Here is a 19,734-nt window from a genome sequence, read left to right on the forward strand (position 1 = left end):
TCTGCATTGGGTTTAATTAAAATCAAGCAGCTCGACGGTAGTGCGGCCTCGTTGACAATTGCATGCAGATTGGATTAAGCTTTGGAATTAGAAGGGGAGTTGGATTCACGCTCAGCGCGAATCTGCTGCCCGTTTGTCCACATTAATATTCGAATTTCTAGTAACAGAACGATCCCCGCGATGAGTGGGAGGAAGAGAGCGAAACGCACAATGCTTGATACACCGATAACGAGGGAATTATCCGTGACGAGATCAAATGTTGTTAACGTTACAGCATAGCCTGTTAACTGTAAAATCGTTGATCCTACCGCGTTTAGAATGGAACAACAGCATCGAAGTTTCCTTATCCGATGATATATCGTTCTTCGACTTTCGGAAACAATATCTAAAAAATCGTCACGATATTACAGCTTTTATAAACAATTGTAACTTCCTATTAAGATTTAGAAATTATATTTTTATTAATATAATCTGTAAAACTGGTCGTAAGAAACTTGAAAGATCCTACGCGTGTCTCAGAAATAATTAAAGTATATATACGTATCTTATTTTACGTAAATTTATTAGAACCGAAATCTTCTCGCTTCTATTAAAATTTCAAACCTGTCTTTTCTAGGAACGTTAAGTAAACGACGAATAGGGAACGTAAAAATTCATTAGAATTTGTTCTTCCTCTTCCCTTTTGCGATTTTCTTCTGCTCGACTGGTTGGCAGCTGATATCCGGCGAATAGCAGATGGCCCGGCATTACCACTTTGTTGGCGAACATCGATTCTTCTTCGTGCTTACAAGAGCCGACCAGCTTTCTCCTCTCCTCCTTCCTATCGTACCACAACTTTTCGCATCCCCCGCATATTTCCCGCGTTTCTTTGCTGAGCACACGGAAAAGCAGCGTCGTCTTCTTGTCGGATAATCCATCCTGATTTTCTATATTGCCTCAGACCCGCAAACTTTGCCCTTTCATTACTGTCATCCGCAGTGTCGTATCCCTTCGCATATCAGAAACTAGAAAAATTATATTCGAATAATTTCCTCTATTGACGTTCATCCGTGTTTTTTCATTCGTTGTTTAAGATATTTCTTGGTCGTTTCTTATTTATTTTACATTCCAGTCGTATTCTAGGTTATCTGCCATTTATTTCTTTCATTTCCTATCATATCGTACGTAACCTTTCTCGGTGGACTGGCGAACCTTCTGGTCTGGCGAAACTTCCGAAACACTTTTCTTTCATTTTACTCTCTTATATAATATTATCATTTTATCCGCAGCTAACATGACGTTATTCAACGAACTTTCTACGGTAGTTACGAGTAACAAGATATTTTATTTATACCGCTTTACATTCATTTTCCAACGCAAAATCGCTGAGCTCCTCATAATCTCGATAAACACTAACAAAGGATCTCACGGCCGCGTTGTCGGATTAACGTTACGATCTTCACCTTCTTCCGGCGAAACCCTCGTCACGAACGTATGAATATTTCTTCCCCGTACGTAGGGATGCATAAAGTTTTCCCCGATAATCCGACTTACCATCTGCCGCTTAACACAGTTCGTACAATTATCGGAGACGCGAGGATCGTTTGGGGCTGGGTTCGTGTTGAGGGAGCTGCTAGAAAATCGCCTTACTAAAACTAGAAGTTATGTACGTTCGTCGAACGGATTCTGGATGATTCCCTCGGAAATTTCGGCTCGTTTATTATTCCGGAGAACAGTTCCGCTGGATTCGATGGTTCAACAGTTATTATCCGTCTCCGTTTACCTGATTTTCGCAGATTTTCCCGGCAACCGTATCCATTCTACTGACTCGACCAAAGCACACACCGATTCTACTAACTTTCTCTCGTTGACCTCCTCGCCGTGGTCGACGTTTGGCTTCCGCTTCGACCCAATTTCCGTATGCATCGGGATGGATAGAGTTCCACAATCGCAAGAACATCGCCAGCTCATGGTTAAGCTACTTGTTAATTCTGTTGCGGTCGAATTTTCATTTTCCGATCTTACTATTGTTCGAACGCGCAAAAGGACAATATGGTAAAAGGAAAGTACGTTAGATTTGCGTGGATTAGTTGCACGGTTTTATTGCACTTTATATAACGTTTCTGAATTGCAACATCCTGTATACCGTAGTTCGGCAAATTTATATTCAGCTCTTTGAATGTTTAATCCGCATTGGAACATCGTATAGATTATCCGCGATGCTTGAAACAATTAGTTTATTCATTGGAGGTCCAAAATAGGATAACGTGTTACGATATATTTAATAAATAGATCGAAAGATCCATAGTTTAAAAATAAATGCATTCTTAATTTTTTGTATGTTCCGCGCTTGGTATTAAATTTTTAAACTTCTGGTAACTTTAGTGAGCTCTATATATGGACTATGCGCGCATGTTGATTAGACAAATTTCATCAATTAGCGCTTTATCTTTAATTGAGCCGTAGTTGTGAAATATTCCCTATCAATGTTGTTAATATTTCGGTTGAATCAGAACGCATTCGGTCGAATTTTAACGCCGGTGAAATTTCCAGGGATATAGTAATCGTTGGGTAATGATGGCTAGGTATCTTCGTTTGAATGTATGAATATTAAACGCACTGTGGATTACAGATACTGAGGGGAGATTTGTCGAATCACGGTATAAGTAGCTCGGTTTTGTGCTTTACGTATGAGTGGATACAGACAAAGCGCTGGTTTCTGGTGGAATATCGGAACGCGCTACGTGTCTTCTGATTGAAATATATCTTTCGGTAGATACGTGTAAGAAAATCGCGAATTTAGTCGAACCGGAATGATGTTCGACGGAACCATCGGCGAATAAAGTACCCGATTCGTATCAATATATTATCTGTACATACGTACTTCATCAAATATACCGTAAATATATAATAGTTACGGCGTCGATCACAGAGAATTTGGTAGAAAGATCAAACGTCATTAGCCACGTAAACCAAGTACTATTGTTAAATGTTTTTGTTTAACGAATGTGGTAACAAAGTGGAGATGTTTCGTTCCACAGAAGAATATTAAATATCCGTAGCTAGAAGCATAATTAAGATATAAAAATAAAAGGAGTGCTTTAATAGTGATTACCGAATCATACAGTGTTAAAGCATCTCGAAGCATGCTTGCGCGCTCATGCATTCCAGTAATTTATACATTCATCAAGATTCATCATCGAGGCTCGAGGAATGTAATTAAAAATGCACGCGGTACGCTCAATTTACTTTTATACCGATTCATTATCATCTGTTCTAGTCTTTAGGAAAGTAGGATTGAAAAATCCTGGTCAAGTTTATTACCTTTCTGCAAGCAAACGTTCAGGTTAAGTTAACCTTCGGCTATTACATCGATGTTCAATTTTTTCAACGACATTAGAGAAAATTTTCCAGAACTTTAGATAATAACGTAAAGATCGTTATAGCCCAAAAAGTATTTTTCCTCGTTATATTTATACTGGTTAATTGAAACCGTCACTCGCTGTCATATCACCGAGACGCATCAGAATTCACAAAATTCTAAGAAACGTTAACCCAGAGATATCGATTAAAACAATTTCAGCGAAATTTCCCATTTCACCATTAAGTTCTACCCTCCGCATACATAGAATATCGTTATTATTAGAAGCTACCCTTGGAGCTAACTTAGCGAAACCCCCTTTCTGACACCGTGACAGCGGTGAAGTGACACACGATGAAAGTGGAAATCGAGCAGCCGCCCGATGGAAATCTGATGGACAGGTTTAATTACGATCGATGGTGTTGCACGCGTGTGTGTAGACGTGGCTAGCAAGTTTGTACACGAAACTGCCGCGGCGTCGAACGAATTAGCATAACGATCCTTCCGGCGTCATGCATTTTTCATATGTTCGTCCAGCGGTAACGAGTGCACGAGTCCCTTTTTTTCCTCGGTCCTCTTCTTCCTCCGTGCTTCTTTTGTTCTCGTTCACTTTTTGCTGTTTGTAAAACGTAGGCTCGCGCATGCTGCACACACACGGTTAAAATAATTTACGAAAATAAAAGCACCGGTTGCGTTCGCGCTTTCTCGCGCATCGAACCCAGTCCCCTACGTTCCTCCCGCACTTGTTATCCTCGCGAACATTTGCATGCCTTTGTCTCGTGATATTTAGCGCCACGCGGCTTTTAATATCGATCCAAGGAATTGTACCGCGTGGTAAGTACCAGAGAAACCCGACTGCAGGTTAGTCTTCGATGTCTCTGAAATCTTTGTCTTCTTTTATTTCATAAGTTCGATTATTTCGAAATATTACGAGTAATGGGAATATGACGAAATAACGGACAGTATAGCTAGACAGAAAAATTTAAGAAAGAGAGGTAACAATTCACAATGGCGCGAGATGTAGTATAAATTTAGAAACTTTATAAAATTATTAACTCCCAAAGGTATACCGTAGCTATTGCCTAATTTGGAAGAATATGCACGTTACATGATATAAGTATAATGCAACCAAATATCATTACTACGCGGTATATCTCACTTAACCAATATTAGCAAATGTTATTACTGTTATTTGTCTCACTTAGCTACCTCTCTTTCCACGAACATTTGTCGCAGTGAAAAAACAAGTCCCAGAACTTGAAACAAACCACGCTGCAAACCCCCGTCCCCCCTTCTCTCGAAAAAGTGTAACGTTTTTGCTATATTTCTTTGTCAGGGCTTGTTGTCAGGGGAGGCAAGACAAACTCACGGTAATTACGGTGCTTCAACGACATTGCGAATGCATTGTAACGCGACACTCGCCTCTCACATGACATTAATTATATGGCGAGCCGTGTCACGTTTAACGTACGATTATTGCATTCCGCGTAGAAACGCTGGCAAGAATTAAGACGTAGCTCCCGAAACGATCGATAGTTTCTACAATTTCGAGCCAAGCCTCGACCAGTCTTCCAAGATTTCTGGACTTGCTTTCCTCTTCTACCTCTCCCCGGCTCGATGTATTTTAGCGTAGCCGCCCGTAAAGGGATTAACGACCCTTTAATTATTCGACGCTAATTGCCAAGACCACTTCTTATTACCGATACGTGTGCATTATGCGAATTGCGCGTATTATGTTCGCCTGGCTGATCCTCCAATTTGCCTCTTCACGCGATTTTCTTATCTCTAACTTGCCACTACCGATCGGACACCTATGTAATTTAACCAGTAACGAATCGTTTCGCCTGTACCTGGTCGTCCTAATTGAGACATTAATCCATGGAAATTCTTTCCCTCTAACCTAATAACCGGCTCATCTTTGAATTAGAAATTTTTATAGCGCGATGAAAAATTAATAAAAGAAAAAGAAAAGAGAAAGAAAAATGGTATACAGCCTGGTATTTGCAACAGATTGATGTAGGTTCCGAGCTCACTCGACGACTGTAAAAGGCAAAAAATCGCGCTAATTAATTGTGCTCGTTATCGATGCTCGTTTATGACGCTATTTCGTTGTAACCGTGGCAAAGTTGACTTTGCGACACTGACGAATGGAATTCCGGGATTCTGTCGACGCCCGACAGTGATTAAATTTATTTGATGTGCCGGTAGATTACCACTTAATTGATTTCGTAGCGGCGCAGGCGGCTTGTCAGGCTTCGAGAAAATTAAGGATTCCGATGTGCACATTTATTAGGATCGCGTGCACATTTACGGTTTGAAATTAATTACAATCGATAAAGGAAGCAGTAACTCCCACTTTTTAATTAATTACTTTTAATTGACTACTTTCGTAAGATTATTATGGGAGGAAAATCACTTGGAAGTGATTAATACGTGATCTTTTTGTTCACCTTTTAGAAAACTGCGGTTTTATATTGCCTTTGCACACAATATCATCCATCCAGGTATCATCTTAATTGCGAGAAATTACAATTTTGTTGACTACCTCAACTATTTGTTATTTTGCAATCACGCAATATGTAACCAGTAGGATACTGGCTACAATCTATCGCGATATTAATTTCACCAATTAACTATAGACGAAGAGAATAGGATAACATTACGATCTAATTGAACTGAAACTGAGTCGGATCGGAGTTCAATCATTCGGAAAATTAAGGCCAAAAATCAACGAAGACAAGGCAAACCTTCATTTTATTTTACACTGCACGATATAGCGTCGATTTGTCCAAAACTTCAATAGTTCAACTTTTAAGTATTATTTTTCCAAAAATATCAATTAAAGTGATAGAAAACGCAGGTATATCTTCCCTCCGCCAAAATACCATTTTATTTTATATCGCGCTATCGTTTTACTATCGTCCAAAATCTTTCAAAAGTTTCACGTGCTCATCCAGCTTTCGCGTTCCATTTTCGTAAAAAGAAAACAAGGGAACGTATCACGCCTGACACGCGTTCTCTCCTAAAACGATTCAACCGCGCTATAGCTTCCTATATCGTATAATTTTAAACCGATTGTCCCGCAGTTTCATGCACCGATTTGCATTTTCCCGCGTCTGCACTTGCCACACAAACAATGTACGAGTGCGTGAGCATGCGAGCTCACGTGCGTGCATACTTGCTCGCGCGAGAACGTCGCGACTCGAAGCGAACAAGGAGTGACGGAATTGTTCGCACTTTATTTCCCGTTCCATTATCCATAGATCGAGGAAATCTCATGCATCATAAAAGAACGGCCTGCTCGATAAATTCGCCCAACCAAGTCCATCTAGTTGAAAGGCCGAGACTCGCGAATAAAATCTTTTCATAGTCGCTTGGTTAGCCTCGGCTTATCGATTCATCGAATTGTTCGCGAACGGGAATTCCTACCAACGTTGTATATTTTTGGTTCGTTTTTTAATTCAACGAAGCGTTATGAGATGGTTACATGATGGAATGGTATTGAGAGGTTGATGTTATATCGGACGGTAGTCGGAATTTAACGCGAAACATTTTCTTTTCGATTGTAAAATTCAATCTATCAGAAGCCAGGACTGTGCTCTCAGCCTTATTTAATATATTAAATTGTTTCGTTTCCACTTTGAATTTATTTCCTATAAATTCATTCGATACAAATTTATAATATATATATGTAAGTACATAAATTTAAATTTATCGTTTGTACCTTTACGTAGCACCTCTTCTGCATAAATCAGATTCTATTCTACTATGAACTGTATAAAATATGTTTGCTCTAAAAGCTTCGTCTCCTAAGTGTACGTTCTCGTAATCGATAAATATTTGTTTTGTTAGTCGGCGCTTTTTTTATATTTAATTGGAATGATATTTTCAGCTTGATTTTCAATCTCCTTGAAATTATTACAGATATTTTTAATAAAATTGCTACCATATAGCGATATCATCGTAAATATTAAACATGTGGATGACTGCAACGATTTGCTAGCAGCATTTATTCTATTTAAAAGCATTCTCCAAATATATTACTGCAGCAAATTTGAATTCATCCAGCTTATGAAATAACGTAGCCATTTCTACTCGAACAATTGGCTTTTCAATTTCGCTTATGGATACTCTGTTTACTGCTGTTTCAACGTCAACGTAATTCTTTTTTAAGACACTTACCGTAAAAGATCGAGCAGATCGTTTTGTATTTTGCGATAAGTAACATTATTGGTATTTATTCCTTCAATTAAAGTTCGAAATCAAAGACAGTGGATTTGTTTATTTCATGCAGCGTTTTCCAATACCTTTCTCCGGGTCTCTTTCTTCAGCGGGCCTTAGGCACGTGCTTACTTTGTGCCTAGTGGCAAACGCGGCTCTGATTATGAACGCGGTGTAGTACAAAGCGTAGGATGATAACTTTGCGCAAAACTTATTTTCTTATTTTCGCTTGTAGCGTATTAAAGTCGGAACGCTATGTATATTAAACGTAAGAGCGTCGTTCGAGTTTGCTATGGTCTTCCATCTGCGTTCTCGTTTCCACGCGGGCTACAATGTCACGCACGCGTATAATGGCTGTTTTAATAATCGTCTATACACGGAGTGTTCCGCGCGCACACGCCCTAGTCAGCTTATTTACATATAGCCTGTAGAAACGCAAGAAAGTTTCGCGGGCGAATTACGAAGGGTGTGCGTGCGGGTAGGTGAATTTCAGGCAAAACGCGGAGGAAAAGTGGCACGGTTACACGCGACCTGGCGAACGAAGTACGATGTTGTAAGGGAAATTTCCCGGTGAAACGTAATAGAGGGTGTCTGTAGACGGGTCCGTGAGATTCGCGGCCGCGCACAAAAGCTCACGTAACCGAACTATCCGCCAAGTAACCTAATGGAAGACGTGAGCGAGCTGTGAAAAATTTCCCAAAGAACCGTCTCCGCTCGAGATGGAAATGTTGACTTCATTTTGAAGACGACGGTTTAGAGACGATTTGGGTAATCGTAAGTCGAGGGGTCTTCTCTCCTGTTTCTTCTCTAGACGCGTTTTTCGGATAATGCCTTAGAAAGATGGTTCCGGTTATTCCTCGGAATAAGGGCGAAGAATACGTTCACGTAGTTTTATGTGTCGCGATGAAAATTACGTATGTCGTACACGGTATTTGTCATTTGGATGCTTTTTCTGAAAACGTTGATCTACGATCGCAAATGAACGGGCGAGTTCTCACGAGAATGATCGAGAATCTTGGAATCGACGAGAGACCGTCTATATTTCACCAGTTCGGTTCGATTAAACGCGATTTCGTGGAAAACGCGCGGATGCTTCGTTGACTCGATATTAATCGTAACGTAACGTTAATTGCAATTGCGACAGATCCATTTACCCGTAGTCATTACCACGCGATTGTGCACGTTTTGAAATTCGTTATTGGACGCCGGTGTGGCTCGTTCCAATTATCGTCGACTAGAAGAAGTTGCTTGATTGGCAACAATGGAACGTGGAAGGAACGTCGTTTTAACGGCGACGTCAGGGTTACGGTTTCTCGTTTCCTATCGTGTGCATAAGAACGATAAAAAGGTGCAACACGCGCGATTATCCTCGCCGAGTAAGGTCATGGTAGCTAATTAATTTTTATCGGATCGTTCTACGTTAGCGAACCACTTCCTACTCGCTGGATTTTGATAAGTTTCAAATGTTGTCGTAATTGAATCGCACCGAGATTTCATTTGTCAGAATTGTTCAGCTTGCGTGGAACGTTAGTTCGGGATATTCGATCGAGTTTCAGAAATCCATTTAGTGAAATACACGACAAAAATATTCCTAGAAGATGGCTAATATAGATAAATTAAATTTCGAAACTCTGATTTAAAAATTCTGAAGTTTGGACGTTTGACGAGCGAGCTGCGTAAAGAATATATCAAGTTAACTGTCGCAAAATGTTGTTTATTTTTTAATTTCGAGCAAAGGACGACGTATCGAAATTTTCTAGGAAATTATTTTTTTTATTTATCGTTACAGTGAAATCGTGCAACCGTTTGTACGGACAGGCAATGAAAACTCCATATTGTCACGGAAATGTTTTGCGTTAATGCGAAAGAATAGTCGATTATTTGCGTTTGTTAAAATTTGTCTACCATGGGAAGCAAGATTTATCGCGTAGAATTACAAACTGTACAGTTCAGAGGCGATCAACGGTGACACACTCTTGGAAACATATTTCATCCGATGAAATTTGTCAGTTCGGTTTGCAACATAGATATTTGTCATCTTCGAATCAAATAGGTATTATTTATATTTGTTTGGTATAAAAGAATCTACGAATAAATCGCTAAATATCGTTCAGTGTATTGTAAACGATTTATTGGAGCAGATATTTATGATTTTCATTGTATAATAATTTGTAGAAATTTGAACTTATACGATAGGATCTATTTATTGAGTTAACGAAATCGGAATATGATACAAAAAAAGATACGCAAATCTGAATTGAAAGTAACATTAAGGATTTCAGCGAGCAATTGTATAAAGTTCCTTTTATTGTTATGTATGACGCGTAAAATGTAAATGAATTTAATTTTCTTCTTACTTTAAGTTAAAACTTACGCGTCGTGAAAAACAAAGAGACACTCTTATCGCTCTGGAATTCGAAGGAATGATTCTGCGTGACTTCCAATATAATATTCTTCAAATGTGACTTTGCCGCGTTGTAAAATTTTATTCTGTACCAAGAAAAAAGAAACACAATTGCTCAAAACTGGGTCACTTTATGAACCTCTGGTATCTTCTACCGTAATATATGATCGATGATTTCTACTCGAGTCTTTTAGAATCTAGATATCGTCGACAGCTGTCGATAATCGTCGACTCTCCTTATTTCGAAGCCCGTCTTTATGATTCTTGATCTTTTTTTTTATCCGTTTTATCCAGAACTATATTTTCTCTCGTTTCTCCATCTCGAAAAATATTCTCTGGCATGGAATTCCAATTAAAATCGAATTCTCCATCTGACATAACCAGTCACGTTCGGTAGTGTACGTAATTGATGCGATGGGATTTACGCGAAGATTTCCGAGACAGATATTTTCATTTCACGTTTGGAATTTGGCAATCTTCTAAATTTCAGAATTAAGAAATTTGAACTTTAATTTTAATTTTGAAATTTCTCCTCTTTTTTATGAAGTAAGAAGTGAAACGTATTCGAAGGTTTGAAAATTTGAAACGAATATCGAATGTTTGAATATTTGAAAAGATGGAGGTTTAGAAATCTATGGGCCACTAGATCAAATCGAAGCACGAGGAACAAGTTTCGCAACTCTCTTTACGTGATTGACGGCGTTCGTTTGAACTTTGAAAGATTAAATAAGAAACCATAGCTTCTCGTTGCTTTCCTAACATCTCTCACAAGCGTATACGCGTGTATACCAACGCGAAACAGACCTAACCGAAGAGGAGCTCTTCCGAAAGGGTTCGTACTTCTCACGCTATTTCCGGAGGGAGGTGGTCGATATAATACATTTCTTTGCCAGTTACGAAGGGAAGGCGGCTGAAAGCGCTGCAGACGAATGAAACTTCTTGTCGAGAGGGAAAGGCAAAGAATCCTTCGGGATGAAAGAGGAAAGGAACGATCGTCTCTAGAGATGCTCGAAGGTCAGGGGTGGTTTTTCGTCGACGCCGCAACCGAGTTAGAAGTTCGATTTCTCTTTCAATTCTCTCTTTCCTTCTGTCGGTCGTCCTAACCGCCCCGACGGTATCTTTGAATTTTTAATACAGCCACCGGTACGAACAGGGAGAAACTTAGTTCGTGGTAGACGGAAAGACGCAATAATTTCGATAAAATCACGAACGAAACCGGGTATTCACCGTGGCTAATCGGTTCTCTCGTTTTTTTTATGTTTCAGAATTCGAGCGGTCAGGAAACCTCGTTGGAAAGAAAATTACGCTAGAGGGAAGTTCCGCTTCGGTTGTGAAAGGGTAAGTGTTTGTGGTACACCGAGGGAAGTTGATTGTACCGGCTTCCGAGTAGAAGATTCTTTTCTCATTCTTTTATTCCTCCTGAAATTCTCAAATTTCAGCGAAGAATTCCTATTCACAGAGTTCGATACGGTTGTCTATCCAACCACTCGAGATCGGTCGACGACTTTTCCATCTTTTAAATTTACCACGTCAGTTTCATTTATTCGATCGTCGAGGCGTAGATTTCCAATTGCAATTAACAATGCAAATTTTTCTCAGAATCACGATAAGTAGCTCTACATATTTCTTCACAATCTCCCGAACTTGTAGTTCTTCGAAACCCTTTCCCGAACATCACAGTCTACAAACATAGTCCCGAAGAAGTTCGTCCTTCTTTGAAGATGGGGTTGCCTCACAAATGGACCATTTCATCAAAGCTCTCGAGGATGATTTACAGTTCGTTAAGCGCTCTTGTATGGCAGGGTCAAGAGACTAGCGCGGAGCATTATATTTCTGCTTAGTCGCCGCGTTCCCACTTCGATAACACTGTACTACTGTTCTTCGAGAATCGCCTCTCCCACCTCCAGTGCTTTATCATTCGTTCGTTGCTGTGGATTTATTTCACGATACCTCCGTGTATCTTCGTGGCTTCATTATCAAGCCTCCTCCCTGTTCCCTGGCTCCTCCTCTTGGCTGCTTTCTAGCCTCTGCTCGCTACGTTCGCCGTTCCTTTTGTACAAAGATCCCGTGGCTCGATTTATGAAAACGAGCGATACGAGGGTAAGCTCCGTGGTTATTTACCTCCGGAGAATTATAATGGCTGACTCGTTGCAACCGCGAATATAAGTGGCCGCCTCTAAATAATGCTTCCCTGGGAAAAAAAGGGAAGGTATCGCCGGGTATCTCTGCGACGCGTTGTAAATAAACGAGCCGCTTGTAAGCCCAAAATCAAGCAGTTTGCGGGGCGAAAAAAGTGGAAAATGGTTCCTACTGGGTAGACTTTGGTGGTAATCGAGGGTAGTTTCTCGGTCTGTATACAGGGGATGCTCCCAGGGAAAGGATACTGCTTAGAGAATGCTGTTTGGGGAATGATCGCGTGGGATTAACGGGGATGGATAGGGATACTTCTTTCAGAGATTCTGATTAAGTTCCTCCTTTCTTTTGTATTCTTCTTCCAGTTAGGGTTGAAGGGTCGAGATAAAACTCTGCGGCGAGTAGAAACGATCGCTTGATATTGCGTCGAGTTATATCCACATTTTGCTTCGTGCCTGTCAAGATGTTTGAAATTGTTTGAAGGCGCCACGAATATCTTTTGTTAAATAATCTCGCGGAATAGCGTTGAAAACGTACGTTACACGATCAAACGTAAATCGTTTTCTTCGATGAATCAACGAGAATATTAAATTTTCTTACGGTTTCTTTTGTTCTTCTTGGAACAAAATTCGCGAGCATCGCATGGTAGACAAGTGGCTGACATCTATGGCCGTATTCGATTCTCGGAACTTGGCGAACTTGGAAAATTGAAGCTCCTATAAAGACGTACTTTGGCGTAGTTTCGACCAATCTACTCGTCTCATAGTTTCCTTCCAATCAAGATACACGTCACGAATCGGACCGTTAAAACAATTACACGTCCAAGTTTGTGATCTCCGGAAGTTTCTGGCAGGGGTGAGTCAAACGGCGGTTGTTACGGCGAACAAAGGAGCAACGATATGAAATTCCCCGGCCTCAGTTTGCGGATTTCCCTTTGTCCATAGCCGACAACCAACAAGCCCGCGATCTTCGCAGAATCTTGACCAAGTTGCGCCATATTTCGGGTATGTACAGCACGAATAAGCCTGAGTGTTGCGCGACAGCGTTGTTCCGCGTGGCAAATGCGGTTTCTAATTGCTCGAATCAGACCAAATTAACGTAGAGGTATCGCGTCGATGGATCGCGAACAACGATTTGAGAGTAACTGGAGCACAACGATTCGAGCGTCCCGGACCATAATTTTTTTGTTCGTTTGAGAAGATTGGCAAAATATTTTTGGTTGGAATATTTGGTAGGATACTAAAGATGAGTTTGAAAATTAAATTAGAAATATTTCAAGTGGATGTTTCTTTAAATTTACGGAAAATACGACGTACTGTGATTAAACACTGGAGAAGGAATTTTTAAATTTGAGGTCGAATAATCGGATGTTTTGCAGCAGTCGGTAAGCTTAGAGTATAAAAATAAGTAGAGAAACATGTTATTAAACAAATTGTCAAAGCACGATCCGCGAGATTAACTTTCTAATAAACGTTAATTAGAAGTCGTTAGAGACGATAAAATCGGAAGAAACATCATCGAAAGGGGAACGATGCAAACAACAAGCTGGTTATTATAAGCATTGTTAATACATTATGTAAATGGGAATTATAATACCGCATTATCATAGTAATTCGGTCCAATCTGCATAAAAATCGCTGTTAAATCCAAAATTCAGAATGTCTCGTTTATCAAACGCGAGAGTTGGAAATCACGTTGCTCTCCTTCTCTTTTCTGCCGTGTGGCGGCAATCGAGAAACCTGTAAATAGTATTCGTTCGCGTAATCCCTTTATGGAAAAATAACGCGTCGAGTGCAAGGGGAAAAAAGCACGACACAGATACCTCATCCAGCCGGCATGAATATTAATGATCTCTCGAAAGCCTGTTCCCTTCACGCAAGATGGATTTCGTCTATCATAAACCAACTTATAATTCTTTACACCTCGCATAACTCTTACAAAAGTAAAACAAATCGTTTCCATCGTACTTTATTAAAGCGAAAGAGGAAATCAGAGTCGCAAGTTTGTCCATTGTAAAATAATCGCAAGAGGGTCTATATCTCTCTATGTATCTCGTATAATTTTCACAGAATAACCATCTCTTATTACATTGTTTAAAACCAAAAAAAAAAAAAAAAGAGAAAAAGGAGAGAGAAGAGAAAATTAGAAGGTGACGAGATTGTTCATATTTGAATATTTTCCATAAATTAATAATAACTGTAAATAAGATAAAGCAAGTCGTTTCGCGTGTCTCCGACTAAAAAGCAAAATAAAAAGGGAACATAATCCATCGTGTAACATTCATACAGTGTCTTATCCGTCATAAATCATTCTACGGTGTTTTACATCTTATAAAAATAAAATGGGTCATTTCCACTCTCCCTTATCGCAGAAGGATAAAAACGAAAGCTGTCATCATAAGTTTATTCCGGCGTAGGAAATTCCTATGCCTTCTCACTTCGATAAATCATCCATAGAACGATGATACTTTCGGATTTACTTCGTTTTCTATATTTCATCGAAAAAAAAAAAAAAAAAAATAAAAAATAAAAAAAAGAAAAATAAAAAAAGAACGATTGCAGTGTGTAGCAATAAGAACGATTTTATTGTAATAAAAAAGAGAACGCGAGGGTGGAAGTAGTTGTAAGCTGGAGTTAAAAAGCGTCGGAAAAATCGACCGGTCATTTAATAACGTTTTTACCATCGGTTAAGAAGTTTGGCTCTGGTTCTACGTGCGAAAAAGTTTCGTTTCACGGGCATAAATCTGCATGATGACGAGGATTTTTGTAGCGGGCTCGCGTGGCAAGAAAAAAGGACCAGGAATGGGTTGGGAAAGAGTGATAGAGCGCTCGCGTCGTCGAGTTCATTAGACTTCTCCTCGTATCGTCTGCCAGCGGTACGTGCGCGCTTAAAAGGTCTGTAAAACCCAGACCAGACATGATCGATCGCGAACCATTATTTGTCGTTATAGAAGACACGCCGGCCTGCTCGCTAAGAAATTGACGATTTGTATTCCCCGGTCGTGGCCGATTAAACATCGTTAATTTTTCCTGATTACCCGCTCTTCTCGTTGAACGTGCCTTTGTTAACCTATCATATGGTTTACGTTTTTTAAATATAGTGTTGAGTATATTAGGTAAGTTGTACAGTCTGGTTCAAAACTTCCGCAATATCCATCGCCTTTCATGGAACTGTACGTTTAAGCCGCGGACAAATTTTCAATTGCGATGAATTTTACTAATCTGCGTTTCCTATACAAATAGATATATTTAACTAATTTTTTAGTAATGTCACTCTGTTTGTAGTATACACTATCTGTTCAATTCATGGAAGGAATGCAACTTTAAAATCTTGTTACACACTAAATTGTTTAGAATATTTTTGTCGGTATAATACAAGAGAACTCTACGCTTCGTTGCGTGTTTCTATAGTTTATTGTATCTTAAGATTCATAGTTTGTTATGGAATTAAGTAAATAATACGAGACGGAAAATTTACGATCTTTGGTTAATTCCTGGAGCAATTCGTCGTCAGATATTCGGACAATCATGTTCGACGATTCTTGCAATATCTTCCGGTCTCGTCTCTGAAATATTATCAGCATTAAGAAAGAGAACAGAAGCGCCCCTGATAGCCGTAAGTGTGATGCGACATGACTGACGAGTTCCATGTCCTTTATCACTCGCTGGTTCTTAGCTTTCCTTCGCTGTGTAGTCGTTAGATTGCACGTGACATCTTATTCATTGGGCTCACGTGGGAATAGGTGCTTCTTTTAACGAAGATAGTTCCCTTCTCGGCTCTTACGAATCGCTTCCGGTTTGCGATAATCTGCAAATAGAATAAAGGATATCTATCACAGTTGTACATTTCGTGGACTCAAAACTCTAAGAGTCTAGAGATTTTAAGATTTATAAATTTGTTATTTCGATTATAATGATTTAAATATGAGATTGATGTGACGGCATATAATTTTTGCCATGAACGTTAGCTACCTTTTAACATATAGATATACTCTAATACTAGATTGAAAAATATAGCTCGTAATATAATTATAATCGCAAAAAATTTCACAGAGGTAGCAAGAAATGACTTAAAGAGGAAGCAGAAGCAACGTGCTTTCGCTTTTATGGGAAAAGGTAGTTCCATTCTCTGCCTCTCTCGATCTTTATCTCACCATAGCATTATCGTATGGAATTACCCGTTAATGAACTTGTACCGTATGCACAGAACTCGGCTATCTTTTCCTATTCATAATTTTCAAAAACCTTTTACAGGCCAAACTAAGGATCGTTAATTTCTCTTAATTAATCATGTTAGTTATTTACATTTTATGCGTCTTTATGCGTTCTGAGGATTAACGAAGCATACAACTACACAACGGACCTTATATACCCATATTACTTTGGATACTCCTTTTTTATAATAAGTTTATAAAATAAATTTTCCACGAACTCCTTCGCCGTTTGCTTGTCACAGCTAACCGAAACCTCCATTTTTACTTATTTCGCTGAAACATTCTTCCCTTTTTAACTTAATGAGATAAATTTCCGCTACTTACTCTCAAATTTCCTAAAATTCCAGATTAAATGAGACGCGATGTTTCTATTCTTTTGCCATTTCCCCACGAAGCCCAGAAACCTCGAACACGATAATATATCCGTTGACCGATTGAAAAGGCGTATCAATTAGTTTCCAATAAGCAGCCAGTTGGCGCAGCGTATTCGTCGACTGGCTGGTTAATTAATAGGAACCGATAAATTAATTGGCGCTAATTATTAACCTTGGATATTTTCGCGCAATTGCGCGACATTAAATCACCCGCGTCACGTCTCGTTGCGAAATGAAAGCTGTTGGCTCGGCCAGCGTTACACGTCACCGCCGCTACATTGTACTTTATTCATAACGACGATCGGTGTTTCCCTGCTACGATAGACGCGTCGAATGGAAAGTAAAGTTCTTGGTAAGTGGATTTATCGAACTGAATGGTCGAAGGGCAATTTATCGTGGCAGTTAATTAAACCACCGACACTAATGGGCTCGGGGGTGGAGCGTCTAATTCGGAGGGCCGTGTACGCATAAGGCACGAAGAAAGCCCAAGTAATGTCGAGGGACGCAATTAAGGTATTGGGGACGCTGTGTCGAGCTAGTCTCTGATATTCGTGTCAGTTGAAAACGGAGTAGCTGTGCACGGTGTAGTTCGTCAATTTAAAATTACACGATAGAGATAGAGTGGTTTTTGGCAAGTAGACCATCCAAATGATTAAGATTTTAGAGGTTTGAAAGACGAAGATATTTAAATTCAAGGGTTAACAATCGAAGCTTTAAAATCTTGACGACATAAGGGAAGATATATGTAAAATTAGATATTCACAAGAGTAATTCGTCTGTTGAGCGGTTTTGGGAAACGCTTGCGGTGATTCTCTTTAACCTACGAGCAAGTAGGGTATTTAAAGAATTGATACGTCGTTTAAATTGAAGAGTCGAAGAGGATTTATTGGATGGCGTTTTAAAGAATTATGGATCCTTAAAAATTCGGAAGTTGGAAGATCGAAAAACTGAATAATTAAAAGATCCAAAATTAAGATTTATTCTCTAGACACTTCGTTCGACGAATCGATCCCGACGATTTAATAATACAAAGCTGAATAATACGTAGAAATTTTTGACTGATAGAAATAGCGATAAAGTTAAGTTCCTCTTCCATATATTGAAATTAAATAGTTGCAGACGCGAACCTAACTGACAATCGAAGTTCTTCTTTGCGAATAGAATTTCTCACGTTCTTTTCACACCTGTCACGCAGAGAAAACCCCATAGCTCTATGCAGCAGCGCGTGAACCGTAGATAACCGTAGGTGCCCAGGAACAGTTTTGCAATGAACTCGTCGCGGTTTGTCCGCGTCGCTCACATTATTTGCTACGTAAAACGCGGGGACGTGAAAGGAAACGCGGATTGCAGATTGAAAGTTCGTGCTTGGCTGTCAGATCGAAGCATTAATCTTCTCACTTCGGTTTGCCCGGTGCCCATTCATTCGCGTGTCGGTGATTCCGAAAAAAATTGCATCTAAATAATGCACCTCCCACTCCGCGCGATATTCATACGTTTTCCACATTTTCTTCTTCCGTTTCTATCTCTCTTCTCCTCTACCGTAGCAATACGAAGCTTGTGGCTGACACGTAGATTAAAAAGCTAGAACCGAATTGTTAGTTATTCGAGGCGAGACGAAATGAAAGAAAAAAGAATGGATATTCGTGATAATTGGAAATATTCGTGGGCGAAGCCCCTGATATTTTGTCGGATTAGCGTTCAATTTGGTTTTTTTCTCTGGCCAGGAATATAGTCGGCAGGAAAAATTGAAGGCTAGGAAATGTAACGATTTATAATTAATTTGTAAAAATAATTTCCACTTACAATTGGTCGAACGTATTTTGTTCTACAGTTTTATTGACACAATTCGCTAAAATTTAAGACAAATTTCTTAGCAGAATGCATGTAAAGTCGAGCGTTAAAGAATTTTAAAAACCTACGTTTAATGTTTTATCACGATTCGTTCATCGAAAAAACGAATTGTTCGTCGTGAAATTTTAGAGAGGCACTCGGAGATCTACCTCGTAGAGAGTTTTGAAGTTTGAGTCGTCTCTCGAGCGAGAGGACTCGTAGCGAAATTAAGCTTGTAGGTCGATCGATCGCCCGGAAGAGGAACGACATTCTGCCGGATGCTCTTGGCCCATTTCGCGCGCATTTGTTCCACGAGGTCCCGGCTTGGCTCTCCCCGAATTGCGTTCTAAATAATGCATCATTCGTCGGAACGTTTGGCCAGCATGAAATATGACGGACATAAAAGTGATGTAAGAGCCAGGGCTCGTTCGATCGCTGCTTCCAGGACAGCATCGGACTAAAGAGCCTCGCCAAGAAGGAAAGAAGAAAAATGAAATTCGGATGCCCTGTTCCCCATCTGGCAAATTTACTCGGCGGGAGCGACTGATGCGAATAGATGACTATGATCGTTGCATTTGTCGCAAGCTGCCTAACAACACTGTATTTCTTCTTTCGATCGAAAGAAAGTGGATTCTTCCGTCTTATCGGAACGCGCTGAATAAATATAATTGCAGAGTAATTTCTTTATCTTTTCCATATACGTTCAAGCTAGTGATTGCACGATGTTGTGAATTTTTAATTTCCTATGACGTTTCAAAGATTTCGTTGAAAGAGTCGTGTTCTATTTTATGCAAATTTTATCGAAATATTTTCTTATCTAAAAATGTAGGATGTTTAGAAATGCCTTCATGCAGAGAAATTTTGTAGAGGTAGTGACGTTTCATGAAAAATGCAGGAACAAACGCATCGGTAAGAAAAATACATTTTACAATGCTGCATTTTTCGCCCGGTCTAAAGGGAAAAACGATCGTTATCGTAAACACGTGTGCAGTTGGAACTTAAGAACGGTGAACTCAATTTTCGAAGACGATTCTCCTTTCGAAGGGCTTGTCAGGGCCTTTGATAATAGTCAGGCTGATAGTCGTGTCTAAACGCGGAAATTGCGAGATGCTTCTCTTTTTAAACACGCTATGCTATTTTCATTTGATTTTAAAACACGGCAGAATAGGTTACTTTCGCGATAGAGTAAAGAATTGACACCATTGTACCTTTATATTAT

General features: G+C 39.6%; 1 protein-coding gene across 4 annotated transcripts in view; it reads left to right on the plus strand.

Annotated features, from left to right (window-relative positions):
• The window catches only part of Pgant9 (polypeptide N-acetylgalactosaminyltransferase 9), a 294,438-nt gene that overhangs the window by 66,520 nt on the left and 208,184 nt on the right, over positions 1 to 19,734 (plus strand). For all 4 annotated transcript variants that reach the window (XM_072011612.1, XM_072011610.1, XM_072011607.1 and 1 more), the window contains one exon: positions 11,231 to 11,303. The gene's annotated coding sequence lies outside the window, so the exon portion shown is untranslated. The remainder of the gene's footprint in view (positions 1 to 11,230; positions 11,304 to 19,734) is intronic.

The sequence above is a fragment of the Bombus fervidus genome, chromosome 10, assembly GCF_041682495.2.
Source record: "Bombus fervidus isolate BK054 chromosome 10, iyBomFerv1, whole genome shotgun sequence".
NCBI lineage: Eukaryota > Metazoa > Arthropoda > Insecta > Hymenoptera > Apidae > Bombus > Bombus fervidus.